The following is a 16,886-nucleotide window of genomic DNA, read 5'->3' as shown; positions in this document are numbered from 1 at the left end:
TTTAAACAAATTAAACATATTAAAGAAAAATGCTACAATAGGGATTTCACAACGATTTCACAGGGGGGGGGGGTGGGTGGGGGGGTTAGGTTTAACCCTAAAACAATCATAAAACGAATAAAATGAATAGTAAGTTCTGTCATATTATTCAATTACTTTTACAGTTTTTTGCCATGGTATGGATTCAGTATCAGTATTGAGGTATTTTAGTCTGGTATCGTATCAAAGTCATAATTTTGGTATCGTGACAACACTATTCTATATAAAAAGTATTTGCTGATATTCTCTTTTTTTTTGTTATGTTGGTTTACAAATTTGTACCTTTTTACATTTTAACTCTTTTAGTTTTACATTTTGTCAAGGGCTTGCTTACATTTTATACTTTTTTTATAGTACACTACTAAAGGCCAACATTGCAAGTTAGATTAAATGTTTTTAAGTAAAATTGTTGAAAAATTATTGTGATAAATGAGTCGATTGATTAATCGATTAATCGATAAATTAGTCTATAGATTAATCGATATAAAAATAGTTGTTAGTGGCAGCCCTAAATGAAACCCTCATATTTAAAATGTGATATTAATCATATCATATAATAAAATATACTTTGTTACTACTGTAAATCTATATTAAATTATTATGGGATCTCCTTCAAAGCTTTCAGAATCTTTACTTTTTTAAAATGATTTTGTTTCTATATATCTCTATATTAACATATTTTAATGACAGCATATTTATTCATAAAAAATGAATTCATTTATTCATCAAAATAAACAGAAAATAGTTAAAACTTTGCTAAAGTGATTGTTTTGAACAAGTATTACAGTAACTTAGACATTATTAAAAACATTTTAGCAAAAGTATTTGTATCAATACTGTGTGGATTTTTCCCCATGCCCCTCGACATGCCCCTCGACACCCCATACATTTTTAAGATACACTTTTATGATTTATTTTCACACAAAATCTGTTGCTCCATAAATGTTCAATACAACCATATATTTATTTCTGTATATCATACACTAGGAGTAGTGAAAAGCAAATTTTTCTTAAGGTGTGCCTTTAGCCCCGTTGTACCCTACTGTTTAAAAAGTAAAAGGCCTTGGTGATGTCATCTTAAAAGCCATTTGTGATGCAGAGCAAGTATTACATTTTGATCTCTTTAGAATCTCAATTATTTCTCCTAAACAGCAATGATAATAAATGGAGAGTTTTTTCCCTTAAAGTCATTAAATCAAAATGGACAAATCTTTTTATTTTATTTTATGGATTGCAGTATTTATTGTAAATGGTCTATCCGTGCACTTCATCATTGTTTTAAATTCATGTGCCTCGTGATCTTGAATAAGAATAACTTCCCCTCCTCTTGCATCTCTTCTCTGATGATGAGGGCGGGGCAACCTGTCACTCACATGAGATCCACCAATAGAAAACCACAACCATCCAATCAATTCCCCACAGACAAAATAAAGCCCCGCCCTACATTTGTTCTTGTTCCAGAAGCGTTTCACCTGGATATAGCCTACGTCACAATAGGGAAGAAAAGACTAGTACAACTTCCATTTCAAAAATTTGTTTTTGAAGGAGTGTCTCAAGCTGTGCTTAGATTTTCCAAGAAACTATGCAAGATGTCAACATGAACTCAAACGTTTTTCATCCAATTTTTTGAAGACCAAATGACCTGAGCTGCTATTCACATTCATTTAGTAACTTAATTAGTTTAAGGAAACGTCTGAGACAAAGTTTTATCAGATTAAAGGGTTAGTTCACCCAAAAAAGAAAATTCTGTCATTAATTACTCACCCTCATGTCGTTCCAAACCCGCAAGACATTCCTTCATCTTTGGAACATTTCCAACATGGAAATTAAGATCAATAGTGAGCCGCCGTTTTGCCGTAGAACTGTGTGAATAGAATAACAACGTGAATAGCATAAGAGAGTGACAGGGGAGAGAAGAGATTGTTAAATAAAGTCTTAGTTTGCGGACAAAAAGTATTCCCATCGCTTCATAACATTAAGGTTGAGGCACTGGAGTCACATGGACTATTTTAATGATGTTTTTACTACCTTTCTGGGCCTTGAAAGTGTTCATTAAATTGCTGTCTATGGAGGGGACAGAGAGCTCTCGGATTTCATCAAAAATATCTTAATTTGTGTTCTGAAGATGAACAAAGGTTTTACGGATTTGGAACGACATGAGGGTGAGTAATTAATGACAGAATTTTCAACTCTTTGAGTGTGTTATGAATGAAAAAGAAATGTCTGGGAACAGGGGCGATTCTAGGATTTTCATTTTAGTGGGGCTCAGCCCCCAGTGAGGGTATGACATTTTTTTTTTAACACTTTAGTTTAGGGTCCAATTCTCACTATTAACTAGCATCTTATTAGTATGCTTATTAGGATATTGGCTGTTTATTATTCGTGATTTAGATTTTTTTTTGCGCACAAAAACTATTGTCGTCGCATCGTCACCACGCTGTAAATGTACTGAATGCCAATGGAGGCCTATCTGAAGCCTTTCTCAGCCATCAGATTTCAACAAAAATATCTTCATTTGTGTTCTGAAGATGAACGGAGGTCTTACGGGTGTCGAACGACATGAGGGTGAGTAATTAATGACAGAATTTTCATTTTTGGGTGAACTTACCCTTTAAGGCCTTAATCATACAATGTAGGCAGGTTTATAATCACTGAGATCCCAAATTTGAGGTAGTCAGGGGGGGTTCGGGGGCTTGCTCCCCGAGACAATTTTGACATATGTGCATTTTAAGATGTTCTGAACGCCAAAAAATAAGAGAACAGCTTGAAAACCATGTCAGAGGGCAGATATGACTGAAAAAGTTTTTAAATTTTTGTCAATGAAGACAAAGCCTAATCTGAAGAAAATGGCTTTGTTAATATTTCTTGTTTGTTAATTATATTATAACTGACATTACATAGGCCTATTTCAATTCAAAATGGCGAAATTAGACACAAGTTTATTCATTTGCCTGAACATTTTTGTCATTTGTTTAACATTTCTGACTTAAAGAAGCAGCTGTCAAATATGAAGTGTTTAGCTACTTGCATATCTCGCACTTGACGTTGAGTCGCGCTGCTAAAGTTCGCGCTCAGTGTCAGCAGCGTCTGTGCGTACATAAAGCCCGCCTACTGTGATTTGATTGGTTTTCTCAAATATTTTGACATTGACGAGCGGTGACAGACCAATGAGGCTCAGATCGACACACACACCTCTGCTTCTGACGTGCGCTCTGCTCGACGCCGCTGCAGATTGAAGAACACGCTGATTAAAAGACGAGACGAAGCCGAAGCCTCCTGCCAGTTTCATATGTTATAAAGGTTAATCACACATATTTTAGGGGGGCTGGACAGAAGTTTAGGGGGGGCTGATGCCCCCCTAAAATGGGCCTAGTGACGCCCATGTCTGGGAACTTTCACAAAACAGCATAAAATATAATCTATGATTGTGGTGTAGCTGATGGGAAAGTCTTTGGGCAGATTAAGCTAAATAAGCGTGAAAAATCTCTGGATCGGACTTGATCAGTGATTTGATGGAGCCTGAGGAAAAGGGAATGTGTCAAATTTCAATCCCTGACCTTTCTGATGTCCACTCGATTTCCAGAGCTACTGTTCTATCACACATGAGCAGAGAGAGAATTTACCCATTACATCACATGAGTCTCATCTGGACATTTTTTCACAAAAAAAAAAGGTAAAACTTGGAAAACCTACTTTGTAAATTAAGCTAAATAATGTTTCATTTCACTTACCAAAAGTCTCGCCATTAGTTTTCGTCTATAATAATTAGACTTAATTGACAAACAACCGAGTCTAGGAGTGGCATATATTGAGTTCAATATTTGGAGAGGGTCATTGGGCTTGTTTTAGACTGTTTTTGATTGGTCTTTGGGCTGATTTTGTTATGCAGACTTGACAACCCTGAACAGACGTCACTGAGGGACCCGAATCATTATATATAACATGATATGTTTGAGTGGATCAGGTTTTGTTATCTTTGTGGGCACCAAATAAAAACACACTAATGAAAATATAAAAGTGTTTAGGGGTAGGAAAGCTTTAGCATAGCTCAGTCAATGGGGTTTGTGTATGTGTACCGGTAATGAGACGTTCTCTCACTCCACCAGCTCCACTGTTAAACACTAACTGTGTGTGCCCGAGGACAGACCATGAGACTGAGAATGCAGCCCACCTAACTAGCTCAGCCTGAAGACATTGCTGTGTGTTTGTGTGTGTCAGTGGCACAGGTTTGAAAGATTCATGCCAACTAGAGTTGAAAAATCTCACTGTGCCCCAACAGTATCGATCAACAGCAGAAACAGAAAACAGCAGCAACTGCAGAAGCTAAATAACATTTAAATGAGATGCAACAGGAAATATTCTGTTTTTGGCTCTAAGTTCTGATTGGATTGGATATTTCTGAAGAATAATCAATATGCACACCTGTGAACACACATCAGTTTAATATTAATGCACCAAGTTGCTATATGAGACATTAACAGTGAACAGCTTACAGAACTATATTACTTTGCAGATTTTTTTTTATTTATCAATGCAATATTTTATTATTTATTCATACACCACCATTTTATGAAAGCAATAAACTGCACAAGGCAATGGGTTATTTTACCATGTTTGAGGGTGTCAACCACTCTGCATCATACCTTTTATTACAGTTATTGTCAACTGTAATAAAATCTTTCAATGTTATATTACAGAGTGAAATATTGCTATAATTGCCTTACAAACAAAGGTACACTATGGCTAAGTGAGTCAGGTTTCTCTAGTGGTTGTGGCTTGTTAAATAATTGTTTACTCGGATAATGATCTAAATATTTAATACCTCTGCAGACTTCAGTACTGTAATACTACTGCAGCGTTTGTCTTGTTGCTTTGTACGTTGTGATGGTCTATTCTTTCTTAGTGGAAGCTTTATGAGGTAAGATTAATAAGCTCAAATTAATATTATGTGTCCATGTATTTTGAATATATTCAATATATATCAGACCATTACTATTTTGTCTAAGATAACATTGGTAAATGATGGAGTGCCACAAGGCTCTATGTTAGGCCCTCTGCTATTCTCAATATATGCTGCCACTTTAATTTCTACATTTCTATAACTGTTTAGTTCACACCAACATAATGAATTGTTCTGCATCTGTGAGAGTGTGAGCGGCCTTTTGATAATCGTGCCTCTACTTCCTGCTCTCTACTGCGCAGACTCGATCCCAAGATGTCAGCGCTGTGTGCGGGCCTACGAAAGCATTACTATTTTGTCTAAGATAACATTGGTAAATGATGGAGTGCCACAAGGCTCTATGTTAGGCCCTCTGCTATTCTCAATATATGCTGCCACTTTAATTTCTACATTTCAATAACTGTTTAGTTCACACCAACATAATGAATTGTTCTACATCTGTGAGAGAGTCTTTCCACTTTTATGCCGATGAAACTCGGTTATATATTTCATCACAAGCAAATTAAATCTCTAAATCCAAGTTGAATGTGTGTTAATGATATAAAATATTGGATGACGATTTTCTTCTATTAAATTCTGATAAGATTGAGGTTGACACATGTACACAGAATCTCTTAGAATACAATTTGCATCAGGATGTACTGTTACTTCATCATATACAGTTAAAGACCTGGCTAAACTTCTTTCATATTTCATATGTTACAAAAACAGCCTTCTTCCACCCCAGAAACAACGCTGAGAAACAGAAAATGTTATCTGTTTCTGATGCAAAAAAGTTAGTTCATGCATTCATGACCTCTAGACTGGATTACTCTAATGCATTACTAGCTGGTCCTGCATCCTCAATAAACAAGCTACAGCTGCTAGAGTTCTAACCAGGTCAGGAAAATATGATCAGCAATGTTATCATCTATACACTGGTAACTTATTAAGTTCTGTTTCACTTACAAAGTATTGCTACTGACCCATACCCAGCTAACAAAAATTTGTTGTCAGAACGTTTTGTTAACATTCCCTTTAAGTTATCAAAACGTTATTTGGGAATGTTTTGAACACGTTCAAAACGTCCAGTTTTTTTAATGTATTAAGAACGTTTTTTGTGGGGTCTCTGCGAACGTTACAGGAACATTCCATTCAATTATTTTGAAAACATTACAAAAACGTTATTACGGAATGTTCTTTAAATGTTTCAAATGTGCGTTTTCTTCATGTATTAAGAACGTTTTTTCTTGGTTTATGTGAACGTTGCGGAAACATTCCATTCTAACATCTTGAAAACATTATGAAAACGTTATTACGGAATGTTCTTTAAATGTTTAAAATGTCCAGTTTTTTTAATGTATTAAGAACGTTTTCCCTTGGTTTATGTGAACGTTACAGAAACATTCCATTCTATCATCTTGAAAACATTATGAAAACGTTATTACGGAATGTTCTTTAAATGTTTAAAATGTCCAGTTTTTTTAATGTATTAAGAACGTTTTCCCTTGGTTTATGTGAACGTTACAGAAACATTCCATTCTATCATCTTGAAAACGTTATGCAAATGTTATTGGTTAACGTTCTTTAAATGTTTAAAATGTGCGTTTTCTTCATGTATTAAGAACGTTTTTTCTTGGTTTATGTGAACGTTACAGAAACATTCCATTCTATCATCTTGAAAACGTTATGAAAATGTTATTAGTTAATGTTCTTTAAATGTTTAAAATGTGCGTTTTCTTCATGTATTAAGAACGTTTTTTCTTGGTTTATGTGAACGTTACAGAAACATTCCATTCTATCATCTTGAAAACGTTATGAGAACGTTATTGGTTAATGTTCTATAGATGTTTAAAATGTGCGTTTTCTTCATGTATTAAGAACGTTTTTTCTTGGTTTATGTGAACGTTACAGAAACATTCCATTCTATCATCTTGAAAACGTTATGAGAACGTTATTGGTTAATGTTCTATAAATGTTTAAAATGTGCGTTTTCTTCATGTATTAAGAACGTTTTTTCTTGGTTTATGTGAACGTTACAGAAACATTCCATTCTATCATCTTGAAAACGTTATGAGAACGTTATTGGTTAATGTTCTATAAATGTTTAAAATGTGCGTTTTCTTCATGTATTAAGAAAGTTTTTTCTTGGTTTATGTGAACGTTACAGAAACATTCCATTCTATCATCTTGAAAACGTTATGAGAACGTAATTGGTTAATGTTCTATAAATGTTTAAAATGTGCGTTTTCTTCATGTATTAAGAATGTTTTTTCTTGGTTTATGTGAACGTTACAGAAACATTCCATTCTATCATCTTGAAAACGTTATGAAAATGTTATTAGTTAATGTTCTTTAAGTGTTTAAAATGTGCGTTTTTTTCCATGTATTAATGTGTTTTTCTAGGTTAATGTGAACGTTAAAGGAACATTAATTTCTGTCATCTTGAGAATGCAAGGAAAAACGTTTAACTTTCCTCCAAACACTGCCCTGGGAATTTTTTTTTAAAGAAATATCAATTCAAACAATAACATTTGATAAAACATTACTACTTATATTTGTCAACACCAAAAACTGTAAGACACTACACAAACATTTTTCATATTTTAATATATTTTCACATTTTATTTGTCAACCTTTTGCCAAGGATAAGTGCATTGTAACATACAGTACATCTAAATGAAAACAATATCATAACTGATATCTTATGTTGCCTTCACATTTTATATCCTCAAACATTCCACAAACTGAAACATTCCAAATCGTATAACGAGATACTTTGTGTGTAAAACAACTAATTAAGTGTGTTGTGTGTCCTCTTTTCCAGAAGTCTCTGCTTCGGGCTGAAGTGACACCTTAAATTGAGACATCTGTAGAAACAAAACATAGTATTAGTATATCATTTGCATATCATTTGCATTGTTTTCTTTATTAATTTTTTACAAACTACAAAAATTACAAAAGCCTTACCTTATCTCTGTGTGGAGCAAACTTCAGTGTTTCTGATATGAAGTCCTCAATTACTTTTTCCACCACCTTGGTGTGTGTTCGACGACAGGCATCTTAAAATCCAGTAAAGATACACAAAACCCAAACATGTTACTGTTACTTACAATAAATTAAGATTAAGCATACAGTATGTACAATATACTGCTCATTTTCTCAATACCTCATATGCAGTCTTTGGACTAGCTTGCTCTGAAATACTGTATCTGTTGACTCAGTGCTTTGTTGGAATATTTTTGCCCTTTTCCAGCATTTGTTATAGGCCTGATTTTTTTCTTTGCATAATTGTATTTGTACATATATTTGAGTTGCTTTATTAAAAAATAAACTGGGGTCCAAAAATATAAGCTATGGGGCAAAAAAGGATCATACCCTGTTCATGTCGAACTCCATTTGGATAGGTTTGAGAAACTGTTGAAAAATCACTGTGTGTGTGAGAAAGAGAGAGAGTGTGTGTAAGTACTGACATACAGATGATTCATTTTCTAATTAAACTTTCAACTAACAGTTTCAGAAATGTATAGCAATTAAAAATTAATTAACTTTAATAATAATTTAATAATAATAATAACTATTATAAAATATGAATTACTTAAATAACCTGATTTTATTAAAATTAGTGATGACATTTACAGACAAATAAATGTTTGTTTGTTTTACAGACAAAGACATTAATGGCCTTTATATTTCAAAAGAACAAACAAGGGGAAAATATTGTTGACAATTTTTTACAAACTGAATGGAACTTTGATGGCATTAAATTCACAGGTTAAGACTAAACATACAATTATTTCTAATGGTAATAATGATAATAGTAATGCTGCCAGAGCAACAGAGAGAGCACGCCCTGGCACACTTGCTTTTGGTCCAACAGGGGGGAAACGGCTAATGTTAATTAATAAGTATTTTAAGTTAAAATTGATATTATGAAACATGTAAGAGTCACTAATTCATAAAATATAAAGCGGCAAAGCCCATCTGCACTCAAATAGTAGTTCAATTTAACACACGCCAACCATTTAAAAATAAATCACACATCACAACAAATAACTGTTAGCCCATATTTGTCTCCCCCAGAAATGACTGCAGAACTACCCAGTCATACAAATTTTGCATAAATAACAAAACAACAACAAAAAACACTAACGTCTAATCGACTCACCTTTTAGAAGGTCTGCGATCTGGCCTCAGAAGTCGACATATAGAAAGGTGAACTGCAGACTTTGGATACCATTGATTTGAAAATGGCGCTGCACAATGAGTATACACCGAGGTGACGTCAGAACGTGGAAGATGGCATGTTTGATTTGAAGTGCACAGCACCACAGACAGTAAACCACAGCACAGACCAATCGGTGTATGACCGCGAGACAAACGAGACGATAACTAAATAAAAACTAGTGTTGGAACTTGGATGACAAAAACTATAACGAAAATCAACTGTCATTTTCGTCAACAAATAAAAACGAGACGAAAATGTAAGTGAGGGTGGATTAGGGAAGAGATGCGGTCAGAACTGATGTCCTGTGTCACAGATGAGCACATTTGATCTGAACTGATCTAACCGGCGGTAAAACACACGGCCTACAGGATCGCCCCAATCCAGCGCTCCAGAGCGGCTCAATCAATCAATAACACACTTATGCCAGACCAGTGTTTATGAACTAATGCTGATGAATAATGACAATGTTAACTTTACGATGTTTATATAGTAATATGTTTTAGACGGTTGTAACAATGCATATTTTATCTCCTCATCTGAACTTGAATGAACTCCTGCAACTTCAATAGTAAGCCGAGATTTCAAAATAAGAGTCCCGGTGTATTTCCAGCTGGTTTATAATTAAAAGTCCCGTATTATATATTCATTTTTGCTTACACAATAAACTGTATTTAATTTAATTCCCATTTAATTCATAGTCAGGAGGAAAGACCAGTATTTGACACATATTAAATAAAGTGTCAGGGTTATAATAGTTCACTAAAACCATTAAAAAAAATCTTTGTTACTTGAAATTAAATAAATGTTAACTGAAATTTAAAAAATAAACAAACAAACTTATTTGAAGCTTTAGCTTAACATGATATACTAACTAAAACAGAAATGCAAAGTTATAAAAACTATATAGATGTTTTTAAAAACAAACAAAAAAGTGAATTGAGCTCTCTTTCGTGTATTTTTAATGTCAAAAATAAAATTATGTCAAAATGTCAGTTCAAGTGCAGTCGGTTATGTAATACTTAAATGCTTAATGTATTACAATTTAACTAAACTCATAGGTTTTAGGAGACTAAATCTACTGTAGATTTAGTCGACAAAAATCTTATGATATTTAGTCGACTAAAACTAAAAACAATTCAGGTGACTAAAATATGACTAAAACTAAATGGCTTTTTAGTCAAAAGACTATGACTAAAACTAAATCAAAATATGCTGTCAAAATTAACACTGCCGCGAGATCAATGCACTTGCGCTACCTTGGCTGTGGTAGTCAAGTGGTTAGCGAACAGACATGTGTATTCTGCCGACCCGTGTTCAAGAATAAAAAAAGTCTTTGGGAAACAAAATCTGACGATCCATTCACAATGCAACATTTTCTCCAACCAATATGCCTATATAAGTCGTTTGTCACGCCCCTGAAATAGGACCTATAGGAACCTAAATTTAAGCCTATTTACAGTTTCTTGTAGCTCAGTTGGCAGAGCATTGCAATATCAATATACAATCATGTGATCATGTGATCGTGGGTTCGATCCCAGGGAACGGAACGCATGTGCTCATAAAGATTCTATGCACTAGATCATTAAGGGTAGGTTTAGGGATGGGGAAAGTGTAGTCGTTAATAAAATAAATACATAAAAATTCTAAATGTTCACGTAAAGTCCACACATTGCGTTTAAATGAACACGCATTTTGATTGGTAACATTTTTAATGACAACAGACTGTCATTATTTTTACGCCGGCTAGAGGGCGCGTGTAAATATAGGTCTTAATAAGGTGCTTGAAAAACGACCTTTTTTACAGTAATGCAGTGGTTATTGACATAACCTTTAAAATACAGAAAATATAAAATAAGATATAGCCTATATGTTCTGGCTTATTCTGTGCTAAGAAATTACATTTTGTTCATAAAATACATGATGAGTTATTACAGAGTGTGGGTAGTTTATAAACCAATCATAAATTTGTCATTAGGACAATATAGGGAAACAAATAGAATAAAAGTTATTGGTTCTTGTTCAGGAGTGTATTTTATTTCTTAAGTTAAACTTAAGAGGTAAGAAAAAATAAAAGCTGCAGCCATGTTAATTAAAGAAAGATCAGTAAAATTGTTAATATTATAATATAATAATTTCTGTTCCCATTACTTCTAAAATTATGGCATTCCAAGAACGTTATGAGAATGTTTTCGCTGAACATTATGAGAACATCAGTCAAGCACAAATAACATGATTAAGACGTTGCAAGAACGTTGTTATGAGAACGTTTTCACTCAACATTATGAGAACATCAGTCAAGCACAAAAAACATGATAAAGACGTTGCAAGAACGTTGTAGTGAGAACGTTTTCACTCAACATTTTGAGAACATCAGTCAAGCACAAAAAACATGATAAAAACGTTGCCAGAACGTTGTAGTGAGAACGTTTTCGCTCAACATTATGAGAACATCAGTCAAGCACAAAAAACATGATAAAGACGTTGTAAGAACGTTGTTATGAGAATGTTTTCGCGCAACATTACGAGAACATCAGTCAAGCACAAATAACATGATAAAGACGTTGCAAGAACGTTGTTATGAGAACGTTCTCATAATCTTCAGTGAAAACGTTCTCATAACAACGTTCTTGCAACGTCTTTGTCATGTTATTTGTGCTTGACTGATGTTCTCATAATGTTCAGTGAAAACGTCAGTCAAGCACAAATAACATGATAAAGACGTTGCAAGAACGTTGTTATGAGAATGTTTTCGCGCAACATTACGAGAACATCAGTCAAGCACAAATAACATGATTAAGACGTTGCAAGAACGTTGTTATGAGAACGTTTTCGCGCAACATTACGGTGAACATCAGTCAAGCACAAATAACATGATTAAGACGTTGCAAGAACGTTGTTGTGAGAACGTTTTCACTGAACATTATGAGAACATCAGTCAAACACAAATAACATGATAAAGACGTTGCAAGAACATTGTTGTGAGAACGTTTTCGCTGAACTTTATGAGAACATCAGTCAAACACAAAAAACATGATAAAGACGTTGCAAGAACGTTGTTGTGAGAACGTTTTCACTGAACATTATGAGAACATCAGTCAAACACAAATAACATGATAAAGACGTTGCAAGAACATTGTTGTGAGAACGTTTTCGCTGAACATTATGAGAACATCAGTCAAACACAAATAACATGATAAAGACTTGCAAGAACATTGTTGTGAGAACGTTTTCGCTGAACATTATGAGAACATCAGTCAAGCACAAATAACATGATAAAGACGTTGCAAGAACGTTGTTGTGAGAACGTTTTCACTGAACATTATGAGAACATCAGTCAAGCACAAATAACATGATAAAGACGTTGCAAGAACGTTGTTGTGAGAACGTTTTCGCTGAACATTATGAGAACATCAGTCAAGCACAAATAACATGATAAAGACGTTGCAAGAACGTTGTTGTGAGAACGTTTTCACTGAACATTATGAGAACATCAGTCAAGCACAAATAACATGATAAAGACGTTGCAAGAACATTGTTATGAGAACATTTTTGCGCAACATTATGAGAACATCAGTCAAGCACAAATAACATCATAAAAACGTTCCAACAATGTTGTTCTAAGAATGTTTCCTCTCAACATTACGAGAATGTTTTTGAACTATGAAAACATTAGAAGAATGTTCCTGAAACATTATTTTAGGAATGTTTTTTTCTAACATTTACATAACTTTTACATCACGTTAGTGAAAGTTATGGAAACGTTCCCTGTTAGCTGGGTAAGGCCCTAAATGTATTTAACCGATCTTTTATCGCCCTACAATCCATAAGGTCACAAAACTCAGGGCTTCTGGTAGCACCATAGGATATCTAAGTCCACTAAAGGAGGGAGAGGGTTTCCTCATTTGGCTCCTAAACTCTGGAACAGCCTTCCTGATGATATTCGGGGCTCAGAGACTAGATCTAGATTAAAAAAGCATCTCTTTAGCCAAGCATTCACATAATGCATCCCATAACCTTGTACTCCAGTTATATCAGATCAAATGCACATGATAATCTTTTTTCTAAATGTTATATGTTTTATTTTGGGATGCCCTTCCTGAGGTAACTATAGAGACTACGCCAATGCTAATCTTTCTATACATTGCAATCATTATGTTCACAACTTACTTTAACAAATTACTTGAATGAGCTCATAACATATCACTCTAAATTATAATGTAGTCAAATGCATTTTTTGTAAAGCTGCTTTGAAACAATATGTATTGTGGAAAGCTATACAAATAAATGTGAACTGAATTGAAATGATGGGGATGCTAATACCCAGCAAGCAATATAGCTGCCATTTCACCGTCTCGTTTATATATGGAGACCCGATATAGTCCGGCTGTGGGTAACCCACTTCTAGACAAAATAACCTTGAATTTGGTTGCATGTGGTTTTTTGCTAAAATAACTTGCGAGATGTATGATATTCCATCATATAGGCAAAGTCAACAGTGATTACAAGGTGTTTGGTTTCATTTCTTTGACATGTTCATGTTCTAGATGACTAGTCTATTCTTGGGACATGGTTAGACATCTATTACATTTTCAGTGACAGCCCAAGACGTTACACACACACTGCTGTTTTGTTTTTTGCCTAGATGTCAGGGCTGTGTTTGGACGGCTAGATGTCTTTTAAATGCAAAATAGCTTGCTGTATTATAAAACTGCTTGTTTTTTTATTATTATATTTTTTTTAAATTACAAAATTGCTTGCTTTTGCTTGTATAGTTATTGTTATAGTTACTGTTACCGTTCCTGGTGTGAACGGGCCATAAACCAGGTTCGTTTTTATATCTGTGTAGAGAGTGAAGTTGATAAACTTCATGAGTAAATCAATCATTTGAAGAGTGGCATATTTCAGTCTGGTGGCTAATTTCGGCGCAAATTAACGTGCGAAACAGGAGGAATTTCTCCCTACAGCATTTGGTGCACAGTATCAAGCTGTTCACATCTGCACACACACACACTCACACGCTAAAGTAGAAGTCTCGCATGGCCTCAGGGGGGTTGAGTCGCATTCTGTCCATCCTTACCTCTCTCGCGTTCGCTCTCCTCTCTTCGGGGACTTCTCCTGTTAGTTTAGCGTTTTTCTGCGAGAGGCGCGTCTGCTTCTCCATATGTGCCCTGTTTGAGAGAGAGCTGAACTACACTCCATGTCACACAAGAAGTTGCTGAATTATTAAGATCTCCAGATTTTCTGTGTACTACACATCTTTGATCCATCTGTTGGAAAGACGCTCATAGCTGCTGAAGTGTACCGTACCTTTCCTCTGGCTCGCAAGCTGTCGTGGATCAAGTTTGGAAGACGTAAACTCATGTTGTCGTGATCTAGAAGTTTGACACGCTAGCATGACGCTCCTGCTTTGACCGAGTGTTTCTTCGACTATTTGGCCCTGTTTTAGTTTTTAGAAACTAAAATAAATTCCTTAAAACACTTTTTTACACTATCACTGGTTTGTTTAATTTATCAATCTACAGTTCTTAAAAAAATCCATCAAATTTGAATTCTGTTCTTTTTCGTCAGATTTATTCTTTTCTTTCTTATCGGAAGCTTTAATGAGGTAAGATTATAAGATAGTTTCAGCTCAAATCAATATTATCTAAGTATTTGAATATATTTAATATATATCAGACCATATTTTGTCTATTTAAAGATAACGCTGTAAAACAGTGCCGCAAGGCCCTGTGTTAGGCCCTCTGTTATTTTCAATATACACTATTTTGCCAAAAGTTTTGGGATGCCTGCCTTTAAATGCACATGAACTTTAATGACATCCCATTCTTAACCCGTAGGGTTTAATATGGAGTTGGCCCACCCTTTGCAGCTATAACAGCTTCAACTCTTCTGGGAAGGCTTTCCACAAGGTTTAGGAGTGTGTTTATTGGAATTTTTGACCATTCTTCTAGAAGTGCATTTGTGAGGTCAGGCACTAATGTTGGATAAGAAGGCCTGGCTCACAGTCTCCCCTCTAATTCATCCCAAAGGTGTTCTATCGGGTTGAGGTCAGGACTCTGTGCAGGCTAGTCAAATTTCCTCCACACCAAACTCGCTCATGTTAGCGCAGTCATGTTGAAACAGGAAGGGGCCATCCCCAAACTGTTCCCACAAAGTTGGGAGCATGAAATTGTCCAAAATGTCTTGGTATGCTGAAAGATTAAGAGTTCATTTCACTGGAACTAAGGGGCCAAGCCCAACCCCTGAAAAACAATCCCACACCATAATCCCCCCTCCACCAAACTTTACACTTGCCACAATGCAGTCAGGCAAGTACCGTTCTCCTGGCAATCACCAAACCCAGATTCGTTTCATCAGATTGCCAGACAGAGAAGCGTGATTGGTCACTCCAGAGAACACGTCTCCACTGCTCTAGAGTCCAAAACGCTTCGCATTGCACTTGGTGAAGGCTTGGATGCAGCTGCTCAGCCATGGAAACCCATTCCATAAAGCTCTCTATACACTGTTCTTGAGCTAATCTGAAGGTCACACAAAGTTTGGAGGTCTCTAGCTATTGACTCTGCAGAAAGTGTGCCTCAGCATGCACTGACCCCACTCTGTGATTTTACGTGGCCTACCACTTTGTGACTGAGTTGCTGTTGTTCCCAATTGCTTCCACTTTGTTATAATACCACTAACAGTTGACCGTGACATATTTAGCAGTGAAGAAATGGACATAGAATTATTGGATATTTAGGATTTCACAAATGTTTGTAGAAGCGTCTGCATGCCTAGGTGCTTGATTTTATACACCTGTGGCTATGGAAGTAATTGGAACACCTGAATTCAATGGTTTGGAAGGGTGTCCCAATACTTTTGGCAATATAGTGTATATGCTGCCACTTGCTAATATTATAAGAAAACATGGATTTAGTTTCCACTGTTATGCTGATAATACGACCAGATAAAATCTCTAAATTATTCAAGTTGACAGAGTGTGTTTAAGATAAAATATTAAATTTTCTTCTATTAAATTCAGATAAGAATGAGATATTACTTATTGGACCAAAAACCTGTTCACAGAATCTTAACACAATATTAATACATATTTAATAATGGCCTATTTATATAATAATGATAATTAAATTAATATTTGATTTAATAATGCATATAATATATTTCACTTTTCACACAATTTGACACAATTGTTAAAATGATGTTCATACATGATATTTAGCTTTGATTTGTCTAAATCATAAATATTATAATAATATTGATATTATCAAATTCATATTTAATGTAATACTATTTATAATATAATACACTTTATGTATGTTTACAGGTGATTTAGCTTTGATTTGACTTTCTTCACGTCTCATATTTCATTTCAAGCTTTGCACAAACAACCTACACAAATCTTTGATAACTTTATTAGGGGCAAAGTGTTGATTGTGAAGAAAATGATGCTTGTTTAGTTTGTGTAAACATTCATATAAAACATGTATAATTATTAAAATGATTTATTTTACTTTTCGTTTAGATTATCATAATATTTTCATGATGAATTATGATATTTCGAGAATGAAAGTGTGGGACAGGGTAGGCCAAGCAATAAAATCCAAACATAAAAGGCAAGACGATAAAAAGTTTAAAAGATTTATTGTCACCTTCAGTTAAAATCTATAATTTGTTTTAAAACGG

The sequence above is a fragment of the Gobio gobio genome (genome assembly GCF_949357685.1).
Source record: "Gobio gobio genome assembly, chromosome: 17".
NCBI classification, from domain to species: domain Eukaryota; kingdom Metazoa; phylum Chordata; class Actinopteri; order Cypriniformes; family Gobionidae; genus Gobio; species Gobio gobio.
The sequence above is the reverse complement of the archived record's forward strand: the minus strand, read 5'-3'. Positions refer to the sequence as shown.